At 46.8% G+C, this 20,270-nt stretch overlaps 1 pseudogene; it reads right to left on the reverse strand.

Annotated features, from left to right (window-relative positions):
• Positions 1-7,886: 7,886 nt before the first annotated feature.
• LOC147007423 (uncharacterized) lies at positions 7,887-17,350 on the reverse strand (annotated as a pseudogene).
• Between the last annotated feature and the right edge of the window lie 2,920 nt (positions 17,351-20,270).

Here is a 20,270-nt window from a genome sequence, read left to right on the forward strand (position 1 = left end):
GAGAAGACAGAACTGTACCAGAGCAACTTCAAGAGAGCCGACGACGATAATCTCCTCAGGACCCTTATATCCACCCCCTCCCGCTCAGTCGAACGCTTGTCTCCTCCCCGCTCGCTCTCCCATTGGACAGGAAACACCGTTCGACTCCTTGTCCGCTCGCCATTGGACAGGTGGGCGGGGCGCTCCCATCCCTCTGGGTGGAGTCTCCAGCGGGGGAGTTTTGTGGCTCCGCCGACCGCTTCATCTCGATTGGACGAGGGCCGCCGCGGAGCCACTCCCCGAGCTCCACCTTCTTCACACCGGACGACCTTCTGCACATGCACCCTCGCATTCCTCTCATTCGCCAAAACGGGTGGCAAACCCCGCGTTGGCCAATTGGAGGATGGTAATGCAGGTGAGGGAGATGCGGTGTGGTCGGCGATAATGTCGGTGGCGCTGGCGGTGGTGTAAAAATGAACTCAAAGAAAACCTGACTCTTATAATAAATCACAGCGCAGGAACATTTCATTGCCCATTTGACTTGGGTCGGGACCCGAACTGGCGACATGTACTTTCCGATATAACTGAGCTCAAGGACCTGAATGATGAGTGTGATAGCTTTCCAAATCCGCAACAATATATAAATATTCACACACGTAATTTTACTCAGATAATTTTTTTCTTTTTTTGTTTTTAATTTCGTTTGGATATTTAGAACGGATCATGTCGTCCAGTTCTTTTGTCGCGCAGATGCATTGCCTTTTGGCTGTCTGCAAAAAAAACAAACAAAAACTAGAACTGCCACTTTATAACTGCTGGCAGTGATGACCGGGTACCCACATGTCCGCCTTTGGTACAACATGGGACTTTCTGCAGATGACAGTCACAAAGTTTCGCTTTGATCGGGTAAGTGGTTCCAGAGAAAACAATATTTAATATTGTGACGTCCACGGAACTTGAACAGTCCCGCCAACGTAGAATGAGCCGAAACGATGGAGGCGGTTTATTTGTTTATAACCCAAACATGGCGGTTCTAATCGCTCTTCCGCAAACGGGACGAGGAAGGTGGCACGAGTCACTTTTCACTGAGTTGATGATGTTTATTTGTTTTTATTATTATCCAGAAATAACAAGACTCACTCGGCACGAAAAGGGATCCGGGGCGATTCGACGGGATGGTGTGGGATCGGGCGTGGGGAAAACACAGACAATTCCAATGAATATACAGATCTCAAACCCTCTAAGGTGCCAAGTACACACACACACACACACACACACACACACACAACGTAGCTATTTCTGCTGGTCAGGCTGGCCTGTGGTGTGGACGCAACTGTCCCTGGATCAGCGTCGGACGAGCTGGCCTTGCTCTCGTCAGGGGGGGCAGGAGAAACCGTGGTGCTGTCGACCTCCTGGTCCTGGCCCAAGTCCGCTCACAGCCGCCAGGGAACCAGTTCTGGCGACAAATTGCGAGCAGGAGAGGGAGGCAGGTCCGCCCGCCGTTCGACCCCGTACTCCGAGTCAGCAGAACCCCAGAGCCAACCAAGGTGAGGCACGAGGCTCAGCAAGGCTCCAAGACACGATGAAGAACACGATCGAATCAGCACAACAACAAGCACGCTCTCCGCGCAACAGCCTCCACACCAAAAAAACACGATCTTTTTGTCCCGATCTTCTTCCTCTTCCTTTTCGACCCCGAACAGAACCTTTTTATCCTTGGTCCTCGTCACTTCCAATCGAGCCGTTTTATTGGCCCACCGCCGTCGCCTTCCGCCAATCGTGATCACGGGGCGGAGCCATCCGCAGCACTGTCCTGTGACGTCACGGCCAGCCTCCAGAGAATACCAAAAGGGGTTTACGCAGACACACTTACCCTATCCCGTGTCCCTATCTAATTACGTGACAATTATCATTTCCCCCTTGAAGAAATGAACATTTACTAGACAACTTATTACCACTGAATTGCTGCTTATTAAATCGAGATCCTGGTAAACTCGAACAGCATGGCATACCTAATTAAACATCCTAATTACCCTTTGAATACATACCCCCCCCTCAAACGTAACACTGCCCCCTCCTCTGGTACCGCAGCTCCTGCAAGGTATATCACAGGCGCTACCGTACCAGCCTTAACACTTACTGACTCACACCTAATTAACCAAACGAAATCAAGTAGGAGGGGCAATGGGCAGCGAGTCGCAGCTAACTTACCTATCCTGCTTAATGTACTACCCCCTTATGGCCTTATCCTCGCCTAAACAATCATTCGTTTTTTTATTTTTTATTTTTATTTTATCACATGAGAGCACTGAGCGAAGTTGCACTCCATCCTCTGGATCATCGCTCTTGCCCAGCACTCTTCCAGTGATCTGGGGAGGGGAAACAAAAGGTTCCACAAAAACACAACACTTATACTTTACATTCCTACTCTAAGCCTTAACGACACTATTCACAGGATATTTACACTTGACCGCCTCCCCCAGTGGATGCTAATAGATCCAGCGTTACCTGGGGAGCCAATTTTCAAATTTGCTTGCCCCAAAATTATGCGGACATCATGCCCTTGCTGCACATGTCAAGTTGTGCGGGATCGAGTGGGACTCATACATCTTCACAACACTCACACCATGGTCATCATCACATTTCTAGGTCATGGTCCTCCCTTACACCCAATAGCTGATGAAATTCCTTAGAACACTCAGGACACGTATACAGCTTCTCACGTTGGTTATTATCTCCATTTGCGGGTGTCACCAAGTGCAACAGGGTCCTCCCCTGACTTGAATTGTCCAACTCCATTACATTTTCACTTAATTCTGACCAACACGCAAAATCCTTCCAACGTTTGTATGTGGTCTTCCTCTTGTGATATTTTTTCAGTCTCAATGTTAATTGTGCAAAAGGCTTGGGACACAATGCGCGTGCATTCGACTTCTTCCCAGTTTGTCCTTCATGATGTTGAACTCAAGCTGAAGAAGAACAAAGAAAAGCAGCAGAGATAAGACAAATTGTGAATTAAAAATATAATACGAAAAATGAAATCATTAAATGAGTGAACAATCAAATCCCCCCACCTTCATACCCCATGACAATGATTCATCACTTTGTGAATAACTTTTGAAAAAATATCATTAAGTTTGGGGGGGTGGGGGGGTTTAGATATCACCAGGGTCGGTACGAATGTATCGAGTGGCGTGGTCCGTTTGCGAGTAGTTCACCATCTCGATGTACAAGTAGGGAAACGTTAGCTTAAGAATTGTCCTGTTTGAATGTGCACCAGACATAGTCAGGTGGCTCAACAAAATTTTGGGGACACGCCGGATAAAAGCACCAAATATTTTCCATGTGCTCTCCATTGCCAAAGATTTAAATTTTTGGTAGGACCCACGTCCCCAAGATAGAGGATGGCCACCATGTAAAAACCTATAAGTGCCATTATCTCAGCTTCTATGCCACTTAGGATAGCAATCTTGGTGTCTAAACACACATTTTCTGGGACAAGGAATGCAATTATACCATTAATAATATCAATAAATGAGTTATTTATTGAAAGTATGTGTTTACATGAAAAAGAATACACTAGTTAGTGGTTATTTGTTGATTTCTGAGACATTTTTCAATGCAGTAAGTAAACATGAACAGTACTCTTGTAAACAGACATAAAATGACATAAAAAGACGTAATTACAATCCTTATATTCTGTTACTACTTCGTCATTATATAATACTACAAATACTGCGTTACTATACCACCAATAAACTCAGAGTTCTCATCTTCTAATTTGCATATATTCCGTTTGCATGATGGTTCATTGCTCAGGCCAGGTCAGGTATGGGAGCATGTGCCAGAACAGCACGTCGCTGCGTCCACTTTCCGCCGGTACTCCAGGGGCCTCCGTCTGGCCATCCCCCGGGTAGATGCCAGGCCCATCCCCATCTCCTTGAGATGATGGTCAACCTGCTGCAACCACGAGGCACGTGGTCGGCCCACTGGCCTGCTCCACTCATGAGACTCCCTCGCTGAGAGAATCTGGTGAGCAGGATGAGCGTCAGGAAAACGAGCCACATGTCCATACAGCCGCAACTGACGCTCACGGACTATGCAGGTCACAAATCTCATCCGAGTCTCTCTCAGCAACCGCTCGTCGGACACAAAATCCGACCAGCGATAGCCAAGGATTCTCCGAAGAGACCTGGTACCAAAGGAATTAAGTCTCCGTCTCACATCCTTGGTCAGAGTCCAAGTCTCGCATCCATAAAGCAAGACTGGAAGTACCAAGGACTGAAGACTCGGACTTTCGTCCTCCCGCACAGGTACCGGCAGCGTCACACCCCATGATCCAGTGAATCCATGACTCCCCAGGCCCGACCCAGACGTCTATTGACCTCTGACTCGCAGCCAGCAGAGACATGAATATCACTGCCAAGGTAAGTGAATCTCTCCACGACCTCAACCTCCTCAACACAAACAGACACAAACAGGACAGCAGCATCCAAGATGTCACCGAAAGCCTGGATCTTAGTTTCAGGGAATCAGATTCAGGGAATCTTAGTTTCAAGCCTCCAGGGAATACTAAAAGGGGTTTACGCAGATAAGACACACTTACCCTAACCCGTCTCCCTGTCTAATTACGTGACAATTATCATTTCCCCCTTAAAGAAATGGACATTTACGAGACAACTTATCACCACTGAATTGCTACTTATTACATCGAGATCCTGGTAAACTCGAACAGCATGGCATACCTAATTAAACATCCTAATTACCCTTTAAATGCATACCCCCCCCCCCTCAGACGTAACAATATTAAAGGTGTTATCTCATCATTGTCCGATAGAAATGAGGAATAACAATGTATCATCACTTTTCCTCTGCCATCTCATATCCTTAATCTGAAACAATATAAAAATTCAAAAAACGTGAGGGTTTTTCAACGTTCAATAAAAAACGTTCAAAAAAAAAAAAAAAAACGGAAATAAAAATAACCACATGTTTACATCATTACACATTATACACATGCTTTGAACATGTATAGACGGCCCATCAGCATCACTGATGTCCACCTTGGCGAGTACACATTTACTCGATGAATTGTCTTGCCTTTCCTTGAATCACATGAATCACATCATATGATATTGTTTCTCCCAGCCATCCCAAAATAATAGAGATTTCGAGAAGAAATAAATTAAAACCAAATGCAGTGCAACTGTTTGCATAAATGACAGTTGTGCCATTAACATAATTACAATACATCAACATTACTCAATACTTACCACTGTACCCAACCGAGCCGAACCGACGTTTTCACAACCCTGTGACGAACACCAATGGATATTTTGTTATGAATTCTGGCCCGCCAGGCGTGCGAGCGATTGCGTAACTCCAATCGCAACCGCGGCGCCCACCGGACGGACAATTCAGTCGTGACCCTCCTGAAACAACCGCCAGGAGCCAGCCACGGGTGGGGGTTTAACCTCACCACGATTGTGCCAATTGCCCACCCACGCAGGATAGGGTTGCTCGCCAAATTCGACCTACCTAAGTACCTGCGCGAGTAGTCGACCGGGCGATTGTACCTCGCCGCAGGTCGGCCTAGGACACGAACCGCTTAAGCGGTCCGTTCCGTGCTACAGTGATTACCGAGCGGTGTTATCGCTGACCTCGACGGATCAGATTCTCTTCTTTACCAGGGTGTTCAAAACCCACTACTAATTTATTCTGCGACTCAAGATGGCACTTTCAAAAGGGAAAAAGACAACGAACGGGATACATTTCACACAAGGACATTTATTATAACAAGCACATATTACACACACAACACAAGCAAGGAATCATGCATGTATTTACAAGCAAGGCAAATCGAAATTAAACATGGATACAGGCAAGAAAGCAATGAAAGCAATACCACCGACTATAATTATTAGCAATGTACAGGCACTTACACAGGTTTACTTGTCGGACACGGCGTCACCCCCACACACACACACACACACACAAACTAAAGAAAAGACCTCCCTTTAGTGGTCGTGCAGTCTCTCTCCCACGACCGTCAGCGTGGTCGCGCCTGGTTCCGGCCTCCCACGTGGCCGGCAAACCCTCTCCGGCACCCCTCGTCCGGATGCGCAGGTCCACCAAGCAGCCGGCACTGCTGCACCTCCCGTCCGCGTCTCCACCAACAGGCTGCTCGCCGGACCACGAGCGCAGGACCGAGAGAGGGGGAGAGAGAGAGAGAGAGAGAGAGAGAGAGAGAGAGAGAGAGAGAGAGAGAGAGAGAGAGAGAGAGAGAGAGAGAGAGAGAGAGAGAGAGAGAGAGAGAGAGAGAGAGAGAGAGCGCTGCACTGAGAAGAAGGAGAGGCAGAGAGGGCTTCCGGACCAGAGAGAGAGAGAGAGAGAGCGCTGCACCGAGAAGAAGGAGAGGCAGAGAGGGCTTCCGGACCAGAGAGAGAGAGAGAGCGAGCTCGACCCTGGCCACCAAGTGAGAGGAGCACTCGACCCTGACAGAGAGAGAGAGAGAGCGAGCTCGACCCTGGCCACCAAGAGAGAGGAGCACTCGACCCCGACAGCGAGAGCTTATGGACCAGAGAGAGAACGGCATCGACGACCCAGACAGAGAGAGCCCATGGACCAGAGAGAGAACGGTGTCGACGACCCAGACAGAGAGAGAGTGAGCCCCGCGTGCGGTCCTTATATAGCGTCGGGCTCCGCCCTTCGCTCCTCCCCGTTTTCGGCTCCACCTCCCTTCGAGAAGGTTCCCGAAAAGGGGCTTTCCCTCACCCCGACTGCCTCACGCTGTTCATCCACAAATCGGCGGCGAGCTGCCCTCCCCTTTCCTCCACACCAAGCGCGGGGAAAAATTGGCGGGAAAAAATCCGCGTGCCCAAAAGGAAACTTTTGGTTCCCTTTTTCGTTCGACGGTTTTCAACGCGGCTTGTTGCTTGTGTGGAGGTTTGTTCAAAATAACAATAGGAAAGAAAAACTGTTATCTCAAAGAGTCGCAGCCCGGTGAACACAAAAAATCCCTTTAAACAACGGTGGGGAACTATCTGCACATAAACTTAGCGTCTTCACTGATCTAAGGACCCGTTATGGTGTATTGCGAATTTACACAGCCGTAACAATATGTTTTAACCCCAACATAAAGTAAAGTCTAATTCTATTATACGACATTATTAAAATATAAAACGCAACAGCCCAAAGATCCAACAGCTCAGCCCCTCATTTACTATTTCATTATTAAACCTTGTGTTATATAATATCAACATTCATCATCCTCAATATTTACTTCAATGAAACCACAGGTGGTATTTGTAAGATTTCAATTATTAATTGTACCTGGCAGCCTCTGATGCATCTCAACATTCCCTCCCGGGACAGCAGCTCAGTTGCTTCCTGCTCCGCTTCTGAAAGAAGCACCTTGTGTTCCTCCTCCAGAGACTCATCCAGGTGTGCCTCCTCTGGAGAAGGCAAATCCAGGTGTTCCTCCTTTGGAGAAGGCAAATCCAGGTGTCCCTCCTCTGGAGAAGGCAAATCCAGGTGTGCCTCCTCTGAAGAAGGAAAATCATGGTGTGCCTCCTCTGAAGAAGGCAAATCCAGGTGTGCCTCCTCTGGAGAAGACAAATCCAGGTGTGCCTTCTCCAGAGGCCTCAGAAGAAAACTCTTCCTGTGAATTACTTTGTGTTCATTTACACCCGATAGCTGATGAAATTCCTTAGAACACTCAGGACATGTATACAGCTTCTCACGTTGGTTATTATCTCCATTTGCGGGTGTCACCAAGTGCAACAGGGTCCTCCCCTGACTTGAATTGTCCAACTCCATTACATTTTCACTTAATTCTGACCAACACGCAAAATCCTTCCAACATTTGTATGTGGTCTTCCTCTTGTGATTTTTTTTCAGTCTCAATGTTAATTGTGCAAAAGGCTTGGGACACAATGCGCGTGCATTCGACTTCTTCCCACTTTGTCCTTCATGATGTTGAACTCAAGCTGAAGAAGAACAAAGAAAAGCAGCAGAGATAAGACAAATTGTGAATTAAAAATATAATACGAAAAATGAAATCATTAAATGAGTGAACAATCAAATCCCCCCACCTTCATACCCCATGACAATGATTCATCACTTTGTGAATAACTTTTGAAAAAATATCATTAAGTTTGGGGGGGTGGGGGGGTTTAGATATCACCAGGGTCGGTACGAATGTATCGAGTGGCGTGGTCCGTTTGCGAGTAGTTCACCATCTCGATGTACAAGTAGGGAAACGTTAGCTTAAGAATTGTCCTGTTTGAATGTGCACCAGACATAGTCAGGTGGCTCAACAAAATTTTGGGGACACGCCGGATAAAAGCACCAAATATTTTCCATGTGCTCTCCATTGCCAAAGATTTAAATTTTTGGTAGGACCCACGTCCCCAAGATAGAGGATGGCCACCATGTAAAAACCTATAAGTGCCATTATCTCAGCTTCTATGCCACTTAGGATAACAATCTTGGTGTCTAAACACACATTTTCTGGGATAAGGAATGCAATTATACAATTAATAATATCAATAAATGAGTTATTTATTGAAAGTATGTGTTTACATGAAAAAGAATACACTAGTTAATGGTTATTTGTTGATTTCTGAGACATTTTTCAATGCAGTAAGTAAACATGAACAGTACTCTTGAAAACAGACATAAAATGACACAAAAAGACGTAATTACAATCCTTATATTCTGTTACTACTTCGTCATTATATAATACTACAAATACTGCGTTACTATACTACCAATAAACTCATAGTTCTCATCTTCTAATTTGCATATATTCCGTTTGCATGATGGTTCATTGCTCAGGCCAGGTCAGGTATGGGAGCATGTGCCAGAACAGCGTGTCGCTGCGTCCACTTTCCGCCGGTACTCCAGGGGCCTCCGTCTGGCCATCCCCTAGGTAGATGCCAGGCCCATCCCCATCTCCTTGAGATGATGGTCAACCTGCTGCAACCACGAGGCACGTGGTCAGCCCACTGGCCTGCTCCACTCATGAGACTCCCTCGCTGAGAGAATCTGGTGAGCAGGATGAGCGTCAGGAAAACGAGCCACATGTCCATACAGCCGCAACTGACGCTCACGGACTATGCAGGTCACAAATCTCATCCGAGTCTCTCTCAGCAACCGCTCGTCGGACACAAAATCCGACCAGCGATAGCCAAGGATTCTCCGAAGAGACCTGGTACCAAAGGAATTAAGTCTCCGTCTCAGATCCTTGGTCAGAGTCCAAGTCTCGCATCCATAGAGCAAGACTGGAAGTACCAAGGACCTGAAGACACGGACTTTCGTCCTCCCGCACAGGTACCGGCAGCGTCACACCCCATGATCCAGTGAATCCATGACTCCCCAGGCCCGACCCAGACGTCTATTGACCTCTGACTCGCAGCCAGCAGAGACATGAATATCACTGCCAAGGTAAGTGAATCTCTCCACGGCCTCAACCTCCTCAACACAAACAGACACAAACAGGACAGCAGCATCCAAGATGTCACCGAAAGCCTGGATCTTAGTTTTGACCCAAGAAACCCGTAATCCCAGCGGCTCCGACTCCTCATTCAGCACCTCGGGGGCCCCCAAAAGGATATCTAAAGTCTCCGCAAAGATGACTGCATCATCTGCAAAATCAAGGTCCGAGATCTTGACATTCCCAAACGATGCATCGCAGCTTGATCTCTCCGACATCCTCCCTAAAATCCAGTCCATACAAGTGCTGAAAAGTGTGGGGGCCAGTACACATCCCTGACGAACTCCAGTAACAACTGGAAATAAGTCAGAGATGGTACCACCACACTTCACAGCACTCTCAGTACCAGAGTAGAGTTCAGACATCAGATCGATCAGTTTTGGTGGCACCCCACAAAGACCAAGAATCCTCCAGAGGACATCCCGATTCACTGAATCAAACGCTTTACAGAGATCAACATAGGCTGCAAGCAGCCCCTGCCGAAACTCTCGTCTGCATTCGGTGAGGACACGAAGAGCAAGGATACGGTCAATCGTTGACCTCTTTGGTGTAAAGCCTGACTGCTCTGGACGCTGGTGCTCAAGCAGATGGTGGCGAACCCTATCAAGAATTATTCGAGCAAAGACCTTGCCCGGCACTGAGAGCAGCGTCACCCCTCGGTAGTTGTTGCAGTCTTGGCGATCACCCTTCCCTTTCCAGAGAGGAACAACAAGGCCCCTCTTCCAATCAGTTGGGATGATGCCTGTGTTCCAGGCAGAGCACAAAACTGCATGCAACGACACGAGTGCAGTATTTCCACCAGCCGTGAGAAGTTCAGCATGGATGCCACAGATCCCTGGAGCTTTGCCCCGTTTCAACCGGTTCACCGCAGCCCGTGTTTCCACAAGCGAAGGTGGACCACAGTTGATTTGAGGGTCAGCAACAGGGATTGTAACACCCTTGACGTTCAACTCGACAGCTGGGGGATCAGCCTGGTACAACCGCTCAAAGTAACCGGCCCAGCGGGCCTTCACTTCAGACCCCTCTGTCAAGAGCCTACCACTCTCTGCTCTAACTGCAGTGCTCCGAGGGATGGGCTTGGATTGCGCGAATTCCCCTGTAAGCGGGACGAGAATCACCTTTCCACAGGTGATGCTCCACCCCTTCACAGATTCCTCGCACATAGGCCTCCTTGTCAGCCCTCAGTGCACGTACAGTTTTACACCTCAGCTCCCTGAACAGCTCAGCTCTGCCATTCAGCCTGGCCCTGCGACTCTGGTCAATGGTATCCAGTGTCCCTTGAGAGACAAAATTCTTCTTTGCCCTGCAGTGAGTTCCAAGATATCCACCGGCAACCTCAAGGACGGTGGTCTTGAAGGCACTCCACAACTCTTCAGGACCTCCCAAAGCACCCAGACCCCCCAAGTGTCCACTCAGCCTGTTCACAAACTCCTCAGCTGCTCTCTCATCCCTGAGCTTGCCAACATCCAGCCTAGGCTGGGATGGTACCATCCTCCAGGATTTAAGGTGCAGCTTTAGAGTTGCTACAACAAGCCTGTGGTCAGTATTGAGGAACTGAGCACTCCGGTAGACCCTGCAGTTCTGGATCATCCTCCAATGACCGTCAATGAGGACATGGTCAGTCTCCTTTGCCACACCGCCAGCGTTGGAATACCAATTCCAGCGATGAGCTTGTGGGCGCTGAAACCATGAACCAGCCACCCGAAGTCCATGACTTTTGCAAAGTCAAGGAACTTAGTGCTATTCTGGTTCATAGTTCCTGACCCATGGGGACCAACACACACCTCATAACCATCCCTATCAGTTCCAGTCGATGCATTGAAATCCCCCAAGACTAGAAGTGTATCTCGTCTGGGTCACTGATCAAACACAGACTCGAGCGTGGCGTAGAATGCATCCTTCACGGTGAGATCACTCGCCTCAGTCGGAGCATAAACAGAGACCAGAGAAATGACACCGAAGGAGTGACCAATCCTTAATCTCATAATACGCTCATTGACCAGCGTTACCTCAATTATCATTGGGGTCAGCTTATTGGACACAGCTACAGCAACTCCTTGGGTATGGTAACCATCAGAGCGACCAGACCAATAGTAGGTGTAACCACCCACCATTGTCTGGCAGCAATCCGGTCTCCGAACCTCAGAGAGAGAGCTGCAATCCCGTTGTCCAAACGCTTGAGCTCAGATGATAACAGAGACAGGTGATCATCCTCTCTTAGGGATAGGACATACCAGGCACCCACCCGAAGGGACCACCTGAGGTTAACCCAAGGAGACCGCCGTCTGGTGGACGACACCTGAGCACCACTCCGACACACTCTCCCGCAATCTGACCCAGGGATGTCACCCCGTGGTTTCCCTCCTGTCATCAAAGATTGGGGGTCCCGAAGGCTTTGTCCCAATCCCGTCATCCGGTGAGCTGCCCTGCGAAGCGAAGCTGCACAGGAGGTGCACTCCCACGGAGTGGGTTTTCAGATTTTTTTGCGTTTTAGCGTTTTGTGGAATGAAGGGTTTTACGGTGGCCGGAGTGCAAATCCTGCCACCAACCTCCTAATAAAAAAGTAACCCAAGTGCAGGAGGACGTCCGCAGACACAGTTGGGCACTAGATATGGATAGCCGTTGGCTCACAAGGAGCTCCTCCGCCCTTTGACAGGTTTTGTTTTCAATCCTGCTGGGTGTCCATATCCAAACACCCTCCTCACCAGAAAACCTGGTGGGGGAGACGGTTTAGTCGCCGACAACCCGACCATGGAACAGTTTAGTGCAGGTTTACATGGTACCTGTAGCAGGTCACAGATCTTACCTGACCTGACACTCATTGCTCCCTTAAAAACATTTAGCAACTTGATGGGGACATACCAGATAAAAGCATCAATGTTTATGTGTTACGAGCTTGATGGAAAACTTTCATTTTTTGGTAGGACTCATGTGATCGAAGCAATAAGACACCATTATATACCATTTTAGTGTATTTTGTCATATTTTGCCAAATATGCACACAGAATGATAAGATATTCTGTGTTCTTTCATAAATTTCTTTAAAATAGTTGATCTTCTGCAAAAATATTGTATCATTTGTAAAATCACATGAAATGTTTTTTTTTAATTTTTATTTGCTTAATAACATACCATTATACATTTAATGTTCTTTCCCACTTTGAATCTCGCAAACAACCAAATGTACTCCATATCTAGATATACAATATACATGTATGCAGTATTGGAGTGATCATTGTGACAAACATAATATCCGGGTCTCCAGTGGCTCACTGGAGGGAAACAAATCTAGTTCACTGAGCCTGGTCTCAACCAATGTCCCATGTGATCATATAAATGACACCTCCTATTGTTCAAGTAGAACATGAATAAACATATTGATAGCATATTCCATACTTTTGACATGTGCAGCTGCAAAGTTCAGGACATCTCCACTGGACCTTTTTTCAGGCACACCTGATACTGCAACCATTCTTGCTCTTGCACCCACACTTCACCAGTTCATTACACGCCTTAGAGGAAATGGGTAGGGTGGTCCAGACGGGAAACCATGACTGATTTTCCATCTCCCAAGTCCAACCCCAGCCCTCTGGAGTAGGAGTGTTCTGCTGAGGCAAAAGGCTAGTTGCCCACTATGCCTGTCTGGTAAGCTGCATGCTTTGTGTGCTGTATGAGAGCATCCTGAGTTGGTGGTATGTTCTCCATTGTCTTATTCCTCTGACAGAATAACACCCTCCTTACTTCATTGACTGATTCCAAACTGCTTGTTTTGTCATATAGAAGGACAGTGAAGTGCTCAAGGATCTGGAAGTGCTGAGAGTCCAAAACCATATTCTTGTATGGATTCAGTGCCATACAGCTGAATGTTTGGGTAACTTCAGGAAGTGAATTCCAGGTCTCCAATGCCACTTTTTTCCCATTGCCATTTGAAGAAACCAGATGTTATGTCACAACTTGTGAAGCTGTGGAATCCAGGCAAGGCTACAGATCTCTCTTTGCCCAGCTGATGACAAATGGAATTGACCTGAAGATGAACAAAATCCTCGCCTGTTCCAAATGCTTTCCAGATGTCTGCACTTGGATAAATGGCGACCAGGTCACAAAATTTGCTGATTAGGATGACGAGAACACCAGTGTCCACAGTGCGTGCATACCAAACACGTGGTAGATCCTGTTTCCAGAGCATCCGGAATGTGAATCAACAGTCTGGTGTCTGCCTCTTCATGGTCGCATGGCAACATGTAATGATTAGCACCTCTGGCCACTACATTCTGTCCAGATGTAATAAATACTGACTTGCCATCGGGAAAATTGACGCATGGTGATGCAACTTTCTCCGACAAAAATCCAAAGAGTTCCTGCTTGTTAGCTGAATCTCGTAGAAATTCCTTCCAGTTTCCTGGGACTTTGGTTTTACCTGACACCTTTCTACGAACTCCTTTCCCTCTCTTTTCCCTTGCTGTCTCCTTGAGGCTGCTGGCAATGTAGGTATCCCAGACCACATCTACTCTCTTGGTTTTATGTAATTGACTGATGAGGTGTGGAATGAAAACATTGTCTGCATACTCATCAAATGTGATGATATTTGTCATTGGAAGGAGGTGCACTACAGCAGCACCATCCAGTGCTTTGACATCAAAGGAAGTAGGCGGCCCTATGTGACTTTGCTCATCCAAGTTCTTCAGCAGATCAGACTTTTTCCTGAGACGTAGTTTTCCACTGTCTGACAGAGAGGGAGGGGATGGATGATTTTCATGTTTAAAGAATGTGCTCATATCACAATCTTTATGCTGCATCACAATATATAATCTGGAGAAGAGTGAAACATCATTCTTCAGCATCACAATCTTCCCAGCTTGTTTGGATTTGATCTTTAATTTTGGACTTCTGAAGAGGGCAAGGGATTTTTTCTTTATGGGAACATGAATCGACTGTGTGCGGTCAGTAATCACTGACATGTGGCAGTTCTTGGACTGGTTCACTCCCAATGCTTCAATGGTGCGAACTGTATTGACTACTGAGTCATCCATGATATTGTGGCTGTCCAAGGATGTCAGTTCAGAAGAGTTGTTTCGGAAAGGATTGTCCATCTCACAGATTGTCTCAACTAGAACTGAAACTTGTTGTTTGAATGTTTTCTGTGCAGACATGCCCTCTTCGTGGTGCTGCAGGTTGTTCTCATCTTCTGTGTATAAGTAGGTTATGTCAAATTCTGTGAGAAGCCGAGCTTGCTCAGGACCAGCTATCATCCATTTCCTGAAAGCTGATGGGTTTTCAGTCAGTCCCGCTGCACCACCTGAACTCTTGACTGTGTCATTATTCTGTTCATGGGCCTGGTCAATGGGTGTGGCTGAGAAACGGTTCAATGTTTTAGGAACAACCCAGTGACCCTGCTTCTCGAATTCCATCAGAATAGGCAGTGGTAGACTCTCCATGTCACGAATGTGAATTGGAATCCATCTGGCATAGTTTTAGTGATCAAAAGCAAAGAACCATGAGACCAGATTCTTGAGTGACTCAACATAAAGTAGGAAGTTTCTCTCTGTGTGTGCCCTTATGAAGATAAGGCCCATAATCTTCATGTTGAGAATTGTGTCCCAGTGTTGAAATGTTGGACTCTTTGTTATCATCTCCTGTCTCCATGTCTCCTTGGTTTCCTCAGTATGTGGTCCCTCAGTGTTTCAGAAGGCATCCTCCTGGAGTTTAGACAAAGCCAAGGCGCTAACTTGGTGGGCATGTCTAGTTCTCGTGAGATGGATTGACGAGGAATGAGTCAGCTGTACCAGATGATGCAATGCCTGCTTGGCGAAGTGCATTTGTCCAACCTGATCCCTCTAAATAGTCACCAAATGTATTCCAAAAGGCCATTTCAATGTGGAGGCCACCAAACATTGCAATGTGTTTGTCCTCTCCATGTGTTTCAGGAAATTTCCACTGAACAAATTTTGCCAAGATAAAAAGTGGTGCATCAAATGCAGTTATTGGTTTCTTTCCTGGATTGAGAAACTCTGTGGCCTTTTGCTGAACATCCATTCCATGTTTGACCAATGGCTGCTGAAGCTGCCTTCTCATAGAAAAAGGCAAAAGTTGGGTAAGTGACGCTTGTATGTCATCAGTTACTTGAGGCTGCATAGAGGCATGGTATGAAGCCCAAGATACAGTGTCACCCTTTTGCAGTTCCTTCTTTTCTATTAGTTTGAGTGCAACCTCCAACCAGGATCTTTCTTTGGACTTTGCTCTCTCCAGTTGCCCCTCTATTACCTTAATGGGATTTGGTGTCTCAGGAACAGACACACTTGATGTCTTCATGGCAACAGCTGGTACAGTGGTGTATTTATCAGGCAGGAGATGATTCTTCATTGCATCAATGGAAGGCAGGCTGATTGAACTCTGGCAGTGTCCCATGTTGGATGTAGTGGGAAACGGAAATAAACTTATTCCTGTTCCATGAAAGGAACCTTTTGCTGTAGAACTTGATGGGTTGTGGTCCAGGTTGTCGAGAGCACCCACAGTAAAGAGTCCATGTCGTAACTGGGCGGGACATACAACACCTTCCTGTTTGAAGTGTTCACAGACAGCAGTTGTTTGCTGGTTTTCAAGTTGCAAGATCCGATCATAGCTTACACTGAGACCCAACTCATAGAGTTATGTGAGCAGTTTTTTTGATCTGGTCTCAGTGTGGACATTTAAACCAATGTATAGAGAGGCAATGGGGGTTCTGACTTTAATGAATGATGACACTTGGAAGGAGTTGAACCGCGTTTTCTACAGTTAAAGAGGATGGTCTGTGAAAGTGTGAGGCAGGTTTGAGAGTCTGTTGAATCTTGATCTTTTGGGTTGGCTCCATTTTGCAGCATAGATATTAGTGATTTCAGTGTGGTGGGCACCGACCCCTGCTGACAGTTAGATGGGAAAGAGCCATTGAACTGAAAGCCATTTGAGGTGAAGATGTCCTTGCGCACTATGTTTGCAGCTTTAGCAAGAATCAATGCATCACCTTCATCGTCACACTTAAAAGCATCTTTCAGCATCTGTTGCATTCCCTGTTCAAACATTAGTATTACATGTTTTCCGTCACTCTGTTCTTGGGCTTGAGGGAAGTACTCTAGAACTTGTTCTTTGAACCGAACCTTGTTTATTTCTTTCTTTAGGCCAAGATAATTTCGGCGATTTTCATCCAGATTTCGCAGTTCAGAAAATCTGAAGTAGAATATTCCATCTTCCAATGAATTCTCAACATAAGTTACGAGTTCTACAAAAGCTCTTGCTTGGATTTTACTTTCTTCTTTTCGGCTGCTTGAACAATCCTTGTGTTGTCTCATCGTGGAACGATGTCGATTTCTGAGACCAGCCAAACAGAGCAACTGATACTTAGCCTCAAGTGCAATGAGGTCTCCACCTTCAATCCTGGCCAATAATTCTGAGTCTTGCAAGTCTGTTGCCATACTCCTTACAGTATGATCTGCCCCAAGAGTCTGAAATTTATGAAGTTGTCCAGATTCTTTTTGGCAGAAGATACACAAGTCCTTGTCTTGGGATAGTCGTTTTCGACATCGTTTCTCATTTGTGGTTGTTTCCGGTTGTTTCCCTCTGTGTCATCCCTGTGCCTATTTATTTGGGCGAGTTGCAGCTCATATGTGCTAAATTTATTATGGCAGGTTTTATGCAACTAAGCTTGGTTTTCAACAAAGTCATTCACAGTGATGTCATCTATAAAACTGAGTGGCACTAGTAGTTAAGTTTTTTGAATTCATTAACGTTGTTGAGGAAACATCTGTATAGTTCTGATTTGTCTCCTGGGCCCATTGCATTTAATGGACACTTTGGAATCTTACCAGTGGGTAACTGGCAAATAGCACACAGTGTCCAGTCCATTCTATCTGCAAAAAGGAGAAAATATTAGTTAACCATATGTCACACATGTTCACCATGTCATGATAACTTATATTCTGCATTCAAATGTTATATTAATGAACTCATGATTTTCCAGTTCATTTCACATTCAGTCAGTAGCAACTGATTTAAACTTGTCACAAAAAGACATGACTATGTTAACTGTTTGACAGGAGGACAGGGTGGGTGAACATTTCTCAATTAATTGTATGGTGTATGTACCAAGGGGTGGAAATTAATTTTAAACAAAAATATCAACCCCCTTAAAGCAATAAATTTAGTTCTTTTATATAGATAGAGGTGGATCCAAAGGAGGGCACTCGGCACATGCCCCCTGTTACCCAACCCATGTATATATTGTTGTGGTTGACGAAATTCGCAAACCACCATTCAGGTCCCTTAGGTGAGATATCTCTGTAAGTATATGTGTAGTTAGGCCCAAACCCGTTGTTTAGAGGGAATATGTCATTCATTCGGGCTGCGACCCCTTTAGATAGCCGTTTTTCTTTTACTATCTTTATTTTGGACCAGCCGCCATTACTACCACCACCAACCACGTCTCAACAGCCATCACACAACAACCACCAACCGCAACGCCGCTTCACACCAACAGCCACGACCTTTACCGTCACAACTCGCCCTCGCAACCATCGCATCACCGTCATTCCCACGCCGCTTGTGGGCACCGATACTGGACTCGTGCAGGGCGCGCACCGAGCAGGGGTGCAAAAGCGCTGGCCTTTCCGAAGAAAACGGATCAAAAACGACTCACGCCCACTTCTGTTCTGTCCTATCGGCGAGCGTGGGGCGATTTGGCCCCGCCTCCAGGTGCGTTGGAGTGTGGTCGCTATATGCAAATTCGCGGATCAAAAAGCATTCACGCCCACTTTTCCTCGGTCCAATGGGGAGCCAGTTAGAGGTGAAGGGTCGGAGGTAAAGGGTCGAAGGTGAAGGAGCGAGGCCACGGGGGATATAAAGGGCCGCGTTCGGCAGTCAAGTGAAGAGTTCGAAGTCGGTGGAGTTGGGAAGAAGAAGCAGTAGGAGTCAGTCAAGTGGAGTTCGGAGTTGAGTTGGGAAAAGAAGCAGTAGTAGTCAGTCAAGTTCAGTTCGGAGTTGAGTTGGGAAGAGCCAGTCAAGAGAGGAGTCGGAGAAGGCGGTTGGACGGAGCTGTGGAGAGTTGGAGAGGTGGCGGCGGCGAAGGCGGTCGAGGGGGTGCTCGTGTCAGAGTCGGGGAGCTGCGGAGGGAGAGGCCAGCAACGCGACCAAGGTCGTGGTGGAGACGCTCGTCGCGGGACCCGAGACAGGGAGATATCCTCCTTCCCCCGAGCATCAACAACCCCCTCCTGTATCCCCCCACGCTGAGATAGTGCGAGAAGGGGGCCCCGTTCCCACCCCATTCCAGACACTGTCCGCGAGGCCCGCGGAGTCGGGGCGCCAGCGCCATTTTGCGGCTCATCACCAGACGGGTAGGCCCGACGCGGTCTCGGCCCCAGGCCCGCCTGCCCCCCTCATCCTTGAGGGTGGTCCTTTTCTTTTGCTTTGAGCATATGTGTTGTCGGCGCCGTCTGTGAAGTAAAACTGTATAAGTGTTGCCGTGTGCTCGGTGGTCGGTTAGCTCTGCATTGTGTTTTGCTTTTATATTTGCTTTTTGTGTATTATTGTGTTTCTTCTTCTTTTACATTTGCTTTTGGTGTAATTGTATATGTGTGCTTTCCGTTCATCGCGAAATAAATGTGCTTTATGTTGAACTGTTTCTCCCGCTTCGCTTCGTCTTTTCCTCTATTGAATCTCCATCTTACTTCACGTAAAGGGTTGGTCGTGGGCTAAAACGCCCGATAATTAATCGAACCGTCGAGGCCGACGATAACACCGCTCGGTTATCCCGATAGTACGGAACGGGTCGCTTAAAGTGGCCCGTGTCCGAAGTCGACCTGCGGCGAGGTGCGATCGCCCGGTCTACCCTCCGTGTGGGTACTTAGGTAGGTCGAATTTGGCGAGCAACCCTATCCCACGCGGGGGGCCGATTGGCACGATCGTGGTGAGGCCGAAAGGTCCACCCGTGACTAGTTCCCGGCGTTAGTCCGAGAGGGTCACGACTGGATTGTCCGTCTGGTGGGCGACGTGCCGCGATTCGAGTTACGTGGCCGTTCGCACGCCGGCGGGCGCGAATCCCCAACAATATTTTGGTCTGAAAGGGAATTTTCTGAGCTTTTCATAGAATTTTTTTTTTTTAATCAGATACATATCAGGATAGTTGCCACCCAAAACACATGGTATAGTTCTATAGGCCTTTCAGTATGCTCTGACTGTTTAGTTTCACATTATAAAGTAACCATTTGGGATGAGAATATGGATACATTCCCCGGATACATACACTTTCTAAATCATGAGGCCTGCACTGTTGGTCATTCCTTTAATAGTTTAATGCTCAGCTCTTATCTAGGAATATAGGTCATGACCTGATGTAATAATTCTAGGACATGGCCTGATGTCAACAGGGATTATTATTGTTCAAGACAGCAGCAATCCAGCTAACTCTTCCCTGTCATCTGTTATGGTGGTGAAGGATATTATTCTATGGTGTCTACATCATATTCTATAAAATGTTCAAAGGCTTTTAAGTAGAAATTGTATTACAATTACCTGATCAAACATCCAAATCTTCACAGCAGAACCAGTTGTTGTCCTATGTAACAGTAGTATCAGGAAAACACACTTTCTGACAGGAAATTCCCAGCAAAAATACTGCAGCACTTCGATCTCTGAAGCCCTCCCCTCTTACCTTGAGGGTCACCATGTGACAGACTTCTACAGTGTTGATAATCCTGTTTTCTGCACCTAATATAATTACTTTATCGCAAACATTAATAATATATCTAAACTGAATAGTTAAATGGGTTAT

This window comes from Eptatretus burgeri, unplaced genomic scaffold (genome assembly GCF_056783735.1).
Source record: "Eptatretus burgeri isolate ZD-2024b unplaced genomic scaffold, Ebu_testis_v1 Ebu_testis_scaffold_178, whole genome shotgun sequence".
Classification (NCBI taxonomy): Eukaryota; Metazoa; Chordata; class Myxini; order Myxiniformes; family Myxinidae; genus Eptatretus; species Eptatretus burgeri.